Raw genomic sequence first — 16,291 nt, 5'->3', positions numbered from 1 at the left:
CATGGCTGTATCCCGTCGTTCATGGCATCGGTCTTCCAACATCGCCCAGTACTGGTTTTCAAAATGGTGCTAGTGATCTCCTGGAGTCTTCAGATGAAACTACGAATGATCATCGGGGCAATGGCATCAGCAAAATCGCAGGCAGAGCTAGATTTCAAGAATTGGCTGCAAACAGTAAAGCAAAAGACCGTCCCTAACAATGGTGGCGATTTGACTAGCTCCCTGAATGAAATTGCAACTGCCGATGAAAAGCACCGAAGTTATGAGAGATGGGGCCTAACATGCAAGATGTCATCATACTAGCAAATGACATTGATGTAATTTCCGAATGATGAATGTGAAACGATCCATCTGCGTATCCATGATCCAAAATTGAATGAAAGTGGCGTTATGTCTTAGGTGGCAGTCATTGCATACTTTGGCATTCGTTCTAAAGAACATATGTGGAGGATTTGACCCAAATTTTTGCATTAAAATATTGGAGACCTTTCCCCTTCTGTAAAATGGCAAACGCATCTCCCGAAATTTGAGGGCGGTTGTGCAGGAATGTGCCAAGTGGCATTCAAGAAAGAGAATATTTAGGCCTAAAATCAGCAAACTACATGATTCCAGGTTCAAGATTTAGCAAAAGAATAGGATTCGACTACCTATGTTTGACTTCAGTTATGTTTCAAGGATTGACAGTTACAGCTTCCACCTCTCCATTGGTCTTTTGAGTGAAAATGTAACGCTGCTTATCTTCAGAAAAGATGATTGGCTCCTGTCAGTTAATGACTAAACAGCTCCCCATTTGTGTCGATTTGTTTTCACACAGATTGAGTTTATTTATTGTATGAAAATTTATGTGTAAAGGGTTCTGAGTTCTGAGAAAAAGTGTGGGAAGAAAAAACCCAGCACTATCACTGTACAGTTTTGACAGAGAAATAATTAAATGGTGTAGCTCTGATTTATAAGATCCTTGCGATATGAGTTTTGGCAATGTGTTTTTCTCTCTGTTTCATATGTATCATGTGTTGTTTTACAGTCCATTCATGATTGTTTCCAGCTGAATACTTTCAAGTGAGAAAGGTAGAATTTAGTCATTGCTCTGCCTTAAGGAAGTGTTCATTCTTTATGTGGTTTCTTCTGCCTGGAAAGGATTCATACATTAATGCCCTTTTCAACTTTCTTAAACAGTCTTTTCACCCCATTTAATTTCAATTCGATTGCTAAAATCTCATGCTTATCTCGCCTTATGAAATATCCTGTGCCTTTGGTTAAATCTCTGTTCATGCTGTCCTCGTCCCATACAGCCCAGCAACTTAGTCATTAAATCAAATATCCCTCATTCAAATTCATTTACTAGCCTAAAATCAGTTATCATTTAAGTCATCTCGGACTCTATTGATCATTTTATCGAGATAGACCCGGAGAGAGCCCTCTCCTGTCCTCGTAGGGCTAGCTATGAGGCTGAGCTTGGTTTGATGTTGCCTCGAACCTCACCTTCCTTCAGCCTGAGGCAGATTCGAGTGCTAACAGGAGAAAATTTGTTTATTGGAAGGCAAGAACCATAGCCTATCTTCAATCTCTTGGAACAGATGTCTGGGAAGTGGAAGGAGGATATACATTTCCATCAGTAATTCCTACAGATGCAGCAGGTAAAAAGCAATATGAAACCAATGCCAAGGCTGTCAATACGTTATTGGGAAGTCTGTCACAATTAGAGTTTGTCAAATTTATGCAGCTCAAATCAGCCATAAAAATATGGGACAAAATCATTCTAATCTACGAAGGAGACTCTCAGGTAAAACATGCTAAACTGCAAACTTTCAGAATTCAATATGAAACTCTCAAGATGCACAATGATGAAAATGTATCTAGTTACTTCTTACATATAGATGAGATTGTTAATTGCATGAAGAATCTAGGTGAAGAGATAAAGGAAGTTACCTTAGTTGAAAATTTTTTAAGATCCTTATCTTCTAAATTTGAATCAAAAGTATCTGCCATAGAAGAAAAGTAGGATCTACAGACTATTACTATGACACAGCTTTGCAGAATCTTAATTGCCTTTGAGATGATAAAAGGAGGTCCTTCAGATATGAGAGAAGTCGCATTTAAAGCTTCAACAAAATGAAAAGAAGAACTCAATGAATCAGGAAATATTTCAGAAGAAGAAGAGGAAGCAGACTTTGTCAAGAATCTTCAACGGGGTTCTGGTAGATTCAGAGGTAAACTACCTTTCAAATGTTTTGCTTGTGGTAGAGCCGGTCATTATGCTACCAAATGTCCTCATAAATATAAATATGATAAAGGGAAGGAAACTGAAAAATGGAACAGAAAACAAAGTGTAAGTAAAAAGAGCTACTATACTCATGAAGATAGTGACGGTTTATCAAATAGTGATGAAGATGAAAATAGTAATGACTATAAACTTCTGATCGCTTATGAAGATGATGATTTTTTGGATGCTTTAGATGAAGATGACCTTTATGAAGAAATCTCTAAACTCAAAATCTATTTAGAAGAAAAGAATATGATTATAGATACCTTGACATAGCAACTTGCTGAAAGAGAAAAACACAATGAAAAGCTAGAATGTGAAATTGTGGGTCTAAGAAAGGATCTTGAGAAAACAAAAGCTCTCAATCTTAGATTTGCTAAAGGATCAGAAACCTTAAATGAAATTATCAAAGTGTAGCACTCTTCTCTGATAAAGATAGGTCTTGGATATACTGAAGAAACATCTCAATCACAGAAGCTGTCAACCTCCACTAAGAGCTATCGTGATGCAGCAAAGAGCAACGAACAATTCAACAATCGTCAGCACAGGCATAAAGAAGATCACCAAGTGAATCAGGCTCAATTTACTTCAAGGATGAATAGAATCCACAATCAATCTCAGGTAAATCATACTCAATTTTCTTCAAAGAATATCAATCAAAAGGTCAATAGGAGGAACTTCAACTACAATCAACAGGTCAGTAGATTTGATAATTGCGGGAACTTCTTTAATGGTCAATGTTTCTCATGTCATAATTTTGGACACAAAGCTGCTCAATGTGTTGCTTACAAAAATATCATGATTAGAGAAGCACGAAATCAAAGGAATGTGATAGGCATCAAGAAAATTTCATATAATAACTTTTCTCTTCTTGAAAATGAAATAGAATGCTTAATCTATAACAACTTTGGCCATGAAGAATCTGAATGAAGGAGTAATTTTCGGAAAATAGCTCAAAAAGAGAAAACTCCATTAAATCCCAAAATATGGAGAAAGAAAGAGCCACAAACAGAAAGATGTGGTATAGCCTTGTATGCAGAAGGACAAGAAAACCAGTGGTACATCGACAGTGGATGCTCAAAACACATGACAGGTGATAGAGAAAAACTACACTCATATAATGCCTTAGAAAAGGAAAAGAGTGTCTCATTTGGAAACAACACTCCTGTTGTCATAAAAGGTAAAGGCTCTATTTTCTTGAAAGAAAAAGTTAAAGCTGGGAATGTTATGTATGTTGATGGCTTAAAGCATAATCTGTTGAGTGTGAGTCAAATGTGTGATCAAGGAAATGAAGTAGTGTTTCGATCAAATGGATGTGTTGTTCGTGAGCTTGATACAGGAGAAACCATGATTAAAGGGACAAGAACTCCAAACAACCTATACATACTCAAGGGAGGACAACAACAGTGCTATCTAAGAAAAAATGATGAAAACTGGCTATGGCACAGAAGATTGGGACATCTAAGCTTTTCTCAAATAAGAAAAGCATGCAGATTCCAGGCTGTTTGTGATCTTCCAAATATCAACATTCCTGAAAATACTATATGCAAATCATGTCAATTCGGTAAGCAAACCAGATCTCAATTCATCGAAAAGGAAGGGTCAGCTAGTAAGCCTCTTGAACTTGTTCATATTGATTTATGTGGTCCATCAAGGAAAAAGTCACCTCGAGGAGAAGAATACTTTATATTGTTCATTGATGATTTTTCCAGAATGTGTTGGATAGGTATTCTAAAGCATAAAGATGAAGGATTTGAAAAGTTCAAAGCCTTCACATCTTTGGTTGAAAATGAATCATATCGCAAAATCAAATGCCTCAGATCTGATCGAGGAGGGGAATTTACCTCAGATGAATTCTTTGACTTCTGTGAACAACATGGAATAAAAAGGCAGTTCTCCACCGCAAGGACTCCTCAACAAAATGGAGTGGTAGAAAGGATGAACAGAACTATTCAACAAATGGCTCGTGCTATGCTAGATGAATCTGGAACTCCTGCAACCTTCTGGGGTGAAGCTGCATTCGCCGTCATTACTATTCTCAACCAAGCAAATGTTTGGGTAAAAAACACTCAAACTCCACATGAAATTTGGTATGGTAAGACTCCTACTGTATAATACTTCAAATTTTTTGGAAGAAAATGTTACATCAAAAGGATTGACGAAAAACTTGGTAAGTTTGAACCCAGAGTAGATGAAGGTATTCTACTTGGCTACTCTTCCTGAAGTGAAGGATATAAATGTTACAATAAAAGACTTTGGAAAATTATTGAAAGTATTCATGTTGTGGTTGATGAAGCATGCAAAAATCCAAAACAGATAAAAACCGAAGATTATGAATAAGATGAGGATCATTTTTCCACATCAAATCACACTGATTCTGAAGAAGAAACCAATTAAGCACTAGAAGAAGAGATAAAGATAGAAGAAAAGACTCCATCTAGGTACGTTCAGAAAAATCATCCAGAAACTCAAATTTTAGGAGAAAAAGGAGGTGTGCAGACTAGAAGAACCATTGCCGAAGCTTCAAGCTATCTAGCATTACTATCTTCCACTGAACCTCAAAATGTAAATGAAGCATGAAGAGATGAATGTTGGGTCAAGGCCATGAATGAAGAACTTGAGCAAATTGAAAAGAATAATACTTGGGAATTAGTTCCTAGACCTCATGATAAGAATATCAAAGGAACTAAATGGATATTCAAAAACAAGCTGAACGAAAATGGAGAAGTTATTAGAAATAAGCCAGACTTGTTTGTAAAGGATATGCTCAACAAGAAGGCATAGATTTTGAAGAAACTTTTGCACCTGTTGCTAGACTTGAAGCCATTAAAATGTTTCTTGCTCTTTCTAATTTTCAGAAATTCAAAGTATACCAAATGGATGTAAAATCTACCTTTCTTAATGGAGACTTAGAAGAAGAAGTCTATATTGAAAAACTAGAAGGATTCATTCTTGGAAATGATGCAAAACTTGTTTGAAAACTCAGAAAAGCTCTCTATGGTCTAAAACAGGCTCCAAGGGCATGGTATTACCGTCTTGACAAATATCTCCATCAACAAGGTTTTTCAAAGGGGTTAGCAGATAGCAATCTATATACAAAGATGGACACTAGTAAATTGCTAATAATTGTTGTGTATGTTGATGATATCATTTTTGGTAGCAATGAAGAATCCATGAGTCAAAATTTTTGTTATAGACATTTTTGGGCACTGCAACCCCAAGCATTAAATGTCCATAAACCAAGGGCTCCTAAGTCCCTAAAAGTGTTGTTCTAACCCCTAAAGGAACAAGGTCAACTGATTACAGCTTCTCCCAGAAGTTCTCCATGAAAAACTGCTCAAAACTGGTCAAAACAGGATCATTTCAGCTGCTCCATAGGCAAAGTGCATTGCATCTCACCTAAGTACACTGTGTGGGTGCGTTGCATTTCAAAAATCCCTTCTATGGGGTGCGATGGGCGAGAAGTGACAAATGGCAGTGTCATTCCGCGAGGTGGAGAAGCATGGAATCTTCCAGAAACTTCTCCTGTGACACTTGCCTCTCTGAATTCGACCAAGGATGAGTAAGAGATCATCAATCTCCAAGTGGAAGAAAGAACTATCAGAGGGAAGACACTAATCAAATCACAAGCTGACTCATCTCCCTTACAGATATCTATATATGGATCCCTCATCCTAGAGATCCAGAGGCTGGAATTTTGCATATTGTAAGGAATTGCTGTTGGTTTCTTGAGACAACATCAGAGTGTTGGGTGATCTAAGCTTTGTATGAGGTGAAGAAGGGCTTACTTGCTGAGAGGATGATGTTGGGTCAGAACAACTGGTTGTAACTCCCTTGGCTCTTTCTTGTTTATCAATAAAAGCTATTCAAGTTTTCCTCCATACTCTTGTGTCATTTATGTTTTATGCATTTGTATGGTCAATTTACATCTGATCCTAGATTGTTTATGATTATAGATCCATGTTCTTGTATAGTTTTATGCTACTGTGATGCTACAGGTACTCTGTGAAGCTGGGCGTATAAGGAAGCTAGTAGCGAAGGACTATCAAGAGAGAGAGGAATCGAACTAGGAGATTAGCGCAAGACAGAGGTTGGTCTTCTTTGTTCTTCTCTCAACTATATTTCATAAAGGAAAAATGAAAGTAGCTTTACTTTGTTTGTTTCTAAGGTAGCTACCACACCTTAGTGGGATAAGCAGTTCTGTGTAGACACTTTTCCCTGTAACAAAATGGCGACTCCGCTGGGGACGAATTAGTTTGTTTGGTTATCTTCCTTGTTGTTTATTTTATAAACTTACAGACGGAGCCTGAAGTCGAGCCAGGTAGCTTTCGAACTGCATTTGCTATGCAAATGAAAAGTAGATAAATGTCGCTTCAGTCAATCTCCGGGATTTGTTTATGACTTAAACAACTTATTCACAAACTCTCTGATTTCCATCGTGGTAGCTCTTAGAACCTCCTTAGATCTACCCCTGATTGTTGCATTACTGATTACCATTTGATCGGCCAAAACCCATGAACTGAACTGCAAACTGTGACCTGGAACCCAAGCAAAGTCTCGTCTCTGGCCCAGCGCAGGTACTGTTCTGTGAATTTGAAATTCAGCGCACTTCCCGAGTGTAGTAGGTGCGTTGCATTTCAAGTTCCCTGTGTTACAGGTGCGTTGATCAGACTAGGCATTGTTTAGTTTTGGTTTCTGTGATTCATTCTTTTCAGTTCTATTCATGAATTTTGCTGCCTGTAATCAGTATATCTCTGTTTGAGACCCCTTTTCCTTGCTGTTATTCCGCCTCCATTGTGCAAAAGAACTGTAAATGTTTTTGTGTGTTTGTTGAGTCATTTTCAGTTCTCCTTTGCAAAAAGTAACGTAATTGTACTGTCGTCCTTTGATTTGAAAGTGTCGCAAGTGTCATTTTCAGTCATAGGAAAGAGTTTGGTTGCTGTAGATAGTCGATTACCCTGCTACTATTGTATTTGGTCTGAATTTGTAATTTTTCTAGTGTCGAAAGCAAGTATTCATTTCCAAATCGTAAAGTGTTGTGATTGTCTCCATTTTTGATTTTGAAAAGAAACTTGTTAGTAATTGTCACTTAAAAAGTAATTCAGATTTGTGCATTAGCTTTCTTTTTACCATTCACATACTAAGAAAGCCGAAAACAAATACATGCATGTGCATTTGCATTTAGACTGTTTGATTGGTTTGATTTAGGACAGTGCATTTAGTGTGTGCTCTTTGCTCTTTGTGAAAGAATACTGTCTCTCTTTCCTTAGTAGCTAGGATTTTCATTGCACAAAGAAGATAAAAGACTGTTTATCATCTTAGATTGCATTTTAGGAATCGTACATCTACATCTCGCGGTGAACCTAAAAGGAAAATTTCTTAAGCAAGATCAACTATAAAATAAATTCAATGAATCTAACAACGCTTTGGAACCTAACGCACAACATCTAGAAGTCTAGGCTAGAGACGTATTTCGGCGTCGTAAAGCCTGGTAACTGTTGTTCTCACTGATGGTTGGGTGATTCCTCCACTTTGAGACGATAAGTGCCAGTACGGACTTGTGCTCCCACGTACCGTCGAGTATATTTTGGGAGGCCACAATAGGCCTAATCCTTTATCCATAGGAAGCCGTGTCTGCCGCCCTATCGATCGCAATGCACTGAACACAACATTCGGGAAGATTGACTGCCGTACCGTAAAAAGTATTCTGCAGTTTTGCGATTGGTTTGGTAATCCCTCTACCTAGATTTCCAGAGCAGTCCCTTTCGTTCCTTTTCAGACTCCTTAATGGAAAAGGTCCATCTGAGCACTTGTCACTTCAGGCTCATTAAAAATCGAAGGCGACTAGAGTCATCTTTTGTTTTTTCTCGACTCTTAAAAATTGAAAAAACAAGTTGTGTCAAAGCATCTAAAATTCATCTAATTCGGAAACATACTTCCCCTTGATTTTTAGTTGATCGAGTAATCCGCAATCGTGGAAGAAAGTCAATTGAAACCCCGTCGTTCGTGGAGGCTTACGAGTCAACCGTCTTTGTCTTTGGAATCGAAGCTATTACGGACAAAGCGAACTCATTTAACCGGTTCCAAATCTCCTGGTAAAGTTAGAACAAGTGTTCCAACAACATCAGAGACTCTGGTTACTCCAAACATTTCTGGTATCCCTGCCTTTACGGAAGAAGTTCAGCAGCCACCGAAGGACAGTAGTACTGATCCTAGTCTGAGGGTAAACACTTGTATCACTGAACCAGTTCCATCTACAACCGGTTCGGAGAGTGTTTTTCCCCAAACATCTATCGCTGCAGATTCCATACCTTCTTTGGCACCATAAATATTCTACGGACCTGACGGTCTACCTCTTCCACCTGGTCTGATTGCTATAGAAGAGATTGTGGAGGATCCTCAATCTAGTACTCCATCACAATTTGGAGTCAGGATCACTCTGTATCCTTCTTCATCAGAAATTAGTCTATCGCCAGCGGAAGCTCCTGTAGAGTCGCTAGGTAATCTTTTGGATAGACTAGAAATGTCTGAACAACCGTCAACATCTAGGACTGTGTCATCTGACACAACGACGGCAGAACTTCCTGCTATCACTCCGACAATGTTCGCCGGTATACCATCTGTCCCAACTAGCTCTCAACCGCTAGAAGGAGCCCACTCAGGGGCTATTTTGATGGTATGGTCCGTTCCTGTTTGTTCGTCCGGAATAATATCCGGGAACTCTTATGTTGAGTCTCAACAAATTGATCCATTTGGAGGTCAATTTGGGCAGTCTGGTCTTCAAGGGCAAACCATTCCCTTAAGTACCAGATTACCGCCATATGGGGGGCAGTATACCATTTCATTGTCCCCTCCGGGAGGACAACCATACGGGAGTTCACAACAAAATTCGGGTTATGCTGGAATTACGTCAAGCGGTTGGGTACCAATACTACCTCAACAACCAACAGTTGTATATTCGATGCAACAATGTTTACTTATGTCAAGTATACCAACTACGCCAGCTATTGTGACGGTGTCGCAAGTTCAAGCGCTGCCTGTTGTATGCCAACCTCAGGTTTCTCAGGTTGTAATGCAACAGCCCCTTGACCCTGCAACTCAACCACAATCGCCGACTGGTGGAATGACACAGGTTCAAATGGGTACAATTACCCCTCATCTTGTTCAAATAGTTAGTATCAGGCAACAACACATGGCTTCACAACCATGGCTAGTGCAATACCAACAACCGCAGTTCCAACAAGTATACCAAGGTTCTGAGCAACAAATCTTTGCAAATAGTGGGCAGCCGTATATTCAAAACGGTCAAAATCAACCATTTTACAATGGTCATGCCCACCAACCTTACCAAAGTTACCAGCATCAAATGCATTATGCTGGTATGCAAAGACCAAATGCTCATGCGATCCCATCTTATCCTGGGTATGCTTCACCTAACCTGAATCAACAGTTGCCCTTCGTGGCGACTTTAGAGTTACCTGATTTAAGTCGGTTAACAAACAATCCAATCGCTTACGCCCCTTGGTGGCCAGCGATTCCGCATAAACTTCCATCAGATATTCCTAAATTTAATGGAAATCCGGGTGAAGATCCGTCGAATCATGTGATGACCTTTCATCTGTGGTGTTCATCAAACACCCTAAACGATGATTCGATTAGGCTTCGCCTTTTTCAGAGGACGTTAACTGGTCCGGCAGCAAAATGGTATATCGAATTGCCCAGAGCTTCATTTGACAACTTCAGTACCCTAGCCACAACCTTTTTAACCCATTTTCAGTTATCGATAAGGTACGAAACAGGAACGGAACTTCTTACCAATTTCAAACAAACAACGGCCACTCACATATCTGATCATATACATGAGTGGCGACGTCATCGTAGAATGGTAAAAACGTATGTTCCCGATCAACTTTTAGCTGAATGGTTTATTAAGTCATTATTGCCTTCCATCACGGAAGATGTGGCAAAAGGGGGAGTCATCACCGAAGAGCAGGTTATCGCTCGTAAGCAATATTTGGACTGATTTACACTCAGTCTGGCACGCTCTACGATAAATACCTGATGCTCCTAGACCGGAATTCTCAGTCCCTCCTCCTCCTAAATCAAACAATGACTCTCATGCCGGCGATGGCGTGATTGGCGCAACGGACACGAAATCGACAAAGGCTACATCTAAAAAGGCCCGTAAGATTTCAAGTCAAAATGCAAAAGAGGAACTTCTTGCCTCGGAAGTAAATGCCGTATCGACAGATAAGGGCAAAGAAACCAAGCAACCAGGGGGCAAGAAGAAAGGCAAAGGGAAGAAGAAGAAACAGGAAGAATCATCGCCTGAAAAATCTTCTGCGAACCCTTCTGGAAATAAGAAACCAAATCATCCATGCTTTATATGCGATGAGGATCATTGGACAAAAGATTGTCCACACAGAGCTGAGCTTAAAAAATTCTTCAAGAATTCAAAAACCTCGGCAGTGTTAACTGATGCGTTTCCAAATCCAGGAACAAATCTAGTTGACAGTGGAAATGCTTCCCCGTCACAAGTGCTAATGTTGTCAGTTTCCAAACAACAAAATGATGCTTTGATATTGACAAGGAACAAAGATTATGGGAATCCACAGTTGTCGAACAACAAGGATAAAGATCAACCTAGTAGTTCGACAACAACTTCGACAGAAGTTGCGCCACCCATCATTCCTGAACTGACAATAAAACCGCCAAAGGGAGTAGTACACAAATCGACATTTAATCCTCGTGCTAGAGCAGCACAGCACTATAATATAGTGGAAGATTTGGCCCAATCGCCATTCGCTATGTTGACTCTTGAGGTACTACAAAATTGCCCATCCCAAAAGCAAGCTTTATTATCAGCCATCGGTGGGATAGACCGAAAGGATTCCAATCTTGTATCCTTTGATCATAAAGGATACGATCCTCAGTTACCAGCTCAACTAGCTTTCCTTGTTCAAGTGAAAGCCCTCAACAAAACTGTTCATTGAACAATTATTGATGAGGGGGCATCTATATGTATTATGTCGATGAGTTGCTGGAAAACTTTAGGATCTCCAACCTTGTCGCTATCTTCGACGAAATTAAAAGCATTTGACGAACGAACATATACCCCTTATGGTATTCTAAGTAACTTGAAGGTTGAACTAGGAGGGAAAACAGTAGAAATAGATGTTGAGGTAATCGACGGAAATCTCGATTACAACATCCTACTGGGAAGACCATGGATATATGCTATGGCTACTGTTGTGTCGACCTATTTTAGGAAGATTGCATTTCCTTTTCAAGGAGGGATTACAATCGTCGATCAACAAAACTTCCTCCCCAATGGTTCTCAAGTTACGGGAAGCATTCCAATGATCCATGGAAGCCCCCATTCGCTTCAAAATATCGGAGTAGGCCTACTAAAAGATCCTATATTAATGGGAACTTTCGCCCTTCCACCTCCAATCAATTTGGCGGAAGTAGCATCGATAGGAACCTGCAATATGATATCTTCTAAAAAGATCTCAGAAAACGATATCGATATGGATCATGCGCAGGTTTTGCCTCCACGCCCAACATAAATATTGTAGCAATCAATGTTCCTAGCATGGGAGGCAAACCCAAATCAATGTTCATCAAGCGTTTGGATAGATAGGTCTAAGGAATATGGCACCCCTTCAGATCCTTGGTCGCGAGTGCATGTCACCGACGAAGGAATTGTTCAATCAATGATAATTGAAGGGGCACCATGGGAAGATTACCACCATCATTCCCCTCTTCCGGATTGTGAAGAAAATATTCCTGACTACCTTTGCCATCCTTCATTTTTTTATTTTCTATCAAATACTGTAAACACGGTGGATTCCGAGCGAAACTTGTCCAACATTGAAGAGACTATCGCCATAAATATCTCGACCAAAACAGATGTTGTAGAAAATATTTGTGTTGGCAAATGTTGTTCTCCTTCAGAACTGGAAATATATAACGCTCTTTTTCGTGAATTCAGAGATGTCTTTGCTTGGTCATATAATGAAATGCTAGGCATTGACTCGAGTATCGTTGAACACGAAATCAAGATGTATCCAGATGTCAAACCAGTACGACAACGGCTACGGCAGGTGCACCCCAAGAAAGTCGTTGCCATCAAGGCAGAAGTTGAAAAACTTCTCCATGCTGGTTTCATTTACCCGGTTCCTCTAACCGATTGGGTATCGAATATTGTCCCTGTTATGAAAAAACAAGGAACAATTAGAGTGTGCGTCGATTATAGGGATGTAAATCAAGCTTGTCCAAAAGACAACTACCCTACACCCTTCATCGACCAGATAATTGATGAATGCGCCGGATGTGAAATCTTTTCATTTATGGATGGATTCTCCGGGTATAATCAAATAAATATCCGCCCACAGGACCAGTCAAAGACTGCATTTATTTGTCCGTGGGGCACATTCGCATATCGAAAATTACCCTTTGGTTTAAAGAACGCAGGGGCAACATTTCAGAGGGCAATGAATTATGCCTTCCATGACATCAAAAACATCGTTCAACCATACCTCGACGACCTTCCGGCTCATTCGCGAAAGCGGACTGATCATCCGCAGCATTTAAGAGTGATATTTCTACGTTGTCGACACTACAAGATACGACTCAATCCACACAAATGTGTATTTTGTGTCAGTTCTGGTCGTTTACTTGGCTTTGTAGTCTCGAAGGATGGGATTTGTCTCGACCCATGTAAGGTTCAGGCAATCATAAATTTTCCTCCACCTTCGAATTTGCTTCAGATTCAGAAACTCCAAGGGAAAGCAAACTTTCTGAGGAGGTTCATTCCAAATTACGCTGAACTTGCTAAAGGTTATATGTGACTTTTGAAAAAGGAAGTACCCTTTGTCTGGGATCAGGTTGCGCAAGCTTCCTTTGATGCTTTAAAAGAATCCCTAATGAAAGCATCATTAATGTACGCTCCTGATTATCAAAAAGACTTTAACCTGTATCTGGCTACAGCGGATAGAACCATCGCAATGGTTTTAGTTCAAGAAGACAACGGAATTGAACATCCTATATATTATTTAAGTAGGAACTTAAATGATACAGAAATCAAATATTCTTATGTTGAAAAGCTAGCGCTCGCAACTGTTCAAGCGATACAGAGATTTCGACACTACGTCCTCTTTCGAAAAACTACCATTCTGTCAGATTGCAACCCCATGACTTATATATTGTCGCGACAGTTGCTGGGGGGCAAATATTCAAAATGGATAGCAATTCTACAAGAGTTTGATCTAGAATTTGTAAAATCCAAGTCAAAGAAAGCTCTGGTATTCACAGAATTATTATGCGATCTCCCATCATCGTCCAATGATGAAACATCCGAAGAAACGATCGTGGACGAAAATTTGTTTCTGATATCTTCAAGCAATCAGTGGTATGGGGATATAATCATTTATCTCCAAACCCAAAAATATAGGCCAAATACCTCTCGCTCTGAACAAAAATGTATTCGATACCAAGCAAAAGACTACATGATCGTCGGTGATACACTTTACCGTCATGGTGTCGATACAGTTTTGAGAAGGTGCCTCACTCATGAGGAGGCCGAAAAAGTCCTGAATGATTACCATTCAGGCGCGTGTGGGGGGCATCAATCCGGTTATGCTACAGCGCAAAAAATTTTACGAGCAGGATACTTCTGGCCAACAATGTTCAAAGATTGCATAACCGCAGTCAGAAGTTGCCATGCTTGTCAAATTTTTGATAGCAAAACTAGAAGACCACTCGCACCTCTACAGCCAATAGTTGCTGTCGGGCCATTCGCCAAATGGGGCATCGATTTCATGACATGTAACCCCACCTCGACCGGGGGGCATGGGTATATCATAGTCGCAGTTGACTATTTTACCAAATGGGCCGAGGCGATGCCTACATTAGATAATACTGGTGAAACAGCTGCCCTTTTCTTTTTCAATCATGTAGTCGCTAGATTCGGCGTCCCACAAGCTATAGTCACAGATCATGGATCACATTTTCGCAATCACATGATGGTCGAATTAGCTGCCAAATTAGGGTTGTCTCATGACAGCTCTACTCCATATTACCCGCAAGCCAACGGACAAGTTGAAGCAATCAACAAGGTCCTGAAGTGCATGCTGCAAAGGATGATTGGAGTTCACAAAAGAAGCTGGCACCTAATCCTGTACTCAGCCTTGTGGGCTTACCGAACATCGGTAAGGAATGCAATCGGGTTTACACCTTTTCAACTGGTGTATGGCCTAGAAGCAGTCTTGCCAATCCAGTGTGAAATCTCATCCCTCAAACTCGCAATTGACCTTCTCCCCGGTACTTCAGAAGAGGAGGCTCATTTCTTGGAACTAATCCAATTGGATGAAACCCGTCGTGATGCCGCTTTGGCTAACGAAGCCCATAAGAAACGAGTCAAAGCGCAGTTCGACAAGAATGTCAAACCCCGTGTCTTCTCAGAAGGTGACTTGGTCTTGCTTTATGACCAAGAATCCGATAAATTGGGGGCAGGTAAATTCAAGTCTTTATGGATGGGCCCCTATATTTTTAAGCGAGTATTAGCAAAAGGAGCCTACGAGTTAATGGATTATGACAGGATTCCACTGGCGCAACCTCGTAACGGGTTGTACCTTAAGCGTTACTATGCATGATTCAGTATAGTAACCTATATGCTTTTGTTATGTTTTTGTTTTCGCTAAAGTATTTGTTTTGGTCAAGTAATCCACATTTTACATTTATTGCAGATGTCAAACCTATTGGAGTCATGTGTTGGATATGCCGACGGAGTGAGTCGTAGTTCGCGGAACCTATCTTCCGCGGCCTGGGCCATTTTTGATCCAAGCGGCGAGTTAGTAAGTTTCAGAGGGGTATGCATTGGTCGATCAACGAATAACATCGCTGAATATAGCGCGTTGATAGAACTTCTCTCTGATGCCATCACACATGGTATACGCCGACTAATTGTCAGGCTAGACTCACAACTCGTCATACTACAACTCACTGGTATCTACTCTGTCCGAAATCCAGCTATTTATCGCATGTTCCTAAGGGTTAAGATTTTGGAAAGGCAATTTGATTTTATTCAATATCAACATATTTCCAGAATCTTAAACACATTAACTGACTCATTGGCAAATTATGTGTTAGATAGACATTTGCAACATTTATAAAAAGAAGCATACCATCAACATTTGCATTTAGATCATGTAACTTAACCAAAACAAAACTTCGAAAATAAAAAATATATATATAACTGTTTATGGTTTACACATAATGTTCTGTAACCGAGACAAAATTGGTCAAATGACCCAAAACTCAAAACGCCAGGGGGAACCCTAGTCTAATGGTGCTCGTGATAGCAAGTCACAGCTTGTGCGATCATGCGTAAGAGGCGAGTCCATCATCTTGGCACACCAGTAGTATGTCGCTGCAACCTCAAAGGCAGCTCGTCAGTCCTCACATCTGGAATACCGAGAGTGAGGCCCTCGACCTGGTCCTGTAATGCTACGAGAGTCTCGGCCACATCGAGGTCGCGAAGGATAGCCCTTCCAACAGCCTCTCCTGCTGGGGCGGCAGCTGGCACTCTCAGACGTACTACTGGCCGAACGGGACTAACATCTGCATGAACACATGAGTTTGATTAGTCTTGATAAAATAAAGCACAAGGACATTATAACAGAAAAACGATAAACAGGAATATGGTTAAAGAATTTACCAATGGCACCCCACTGTTCGCCAGCCGGCAGTACTAAATCTGGGTCACCCCGAAAGTCCATACCAGCATATGGATACTCGGAATAAACCATCTCCTGACAATCAAACCACCCAAAGAAGGTATCAGAAAAGGAAATCTGAGACTGACCAGCATGCCTAGACATATGGTCGACCCATCTCTGCATACGTGGTTCAGTCGGTGAAGGTAAATCGAGTGCAATATACTACGGCTGCATCAGTGGTATCTTTTCCAAGGCAAAGGCGGTCAATATAGAACCATACCCAAAGTTCTTCAACCTCCCACTCTTC

The sequence above is a fragment of the Pinus tabuliformis genome, chromosome 3_1, assembly GCF_031772625.1.
Source record: "Pinus tabuliformis cultivar Carrire ecotype Pingquan chromosome 3_1, CPIR1, whole genome shotgun sequence".
In the NCBI taxonomy this organism is placed as follows: Eukaryota; Viridiplantae; Streptophyta; class Pinopsida; order Pinales; family Pinaceae; genus Pinus; species Pinus tabuliformis.
Note: the sequence above shows the minus strand (reverse complement) of the source record.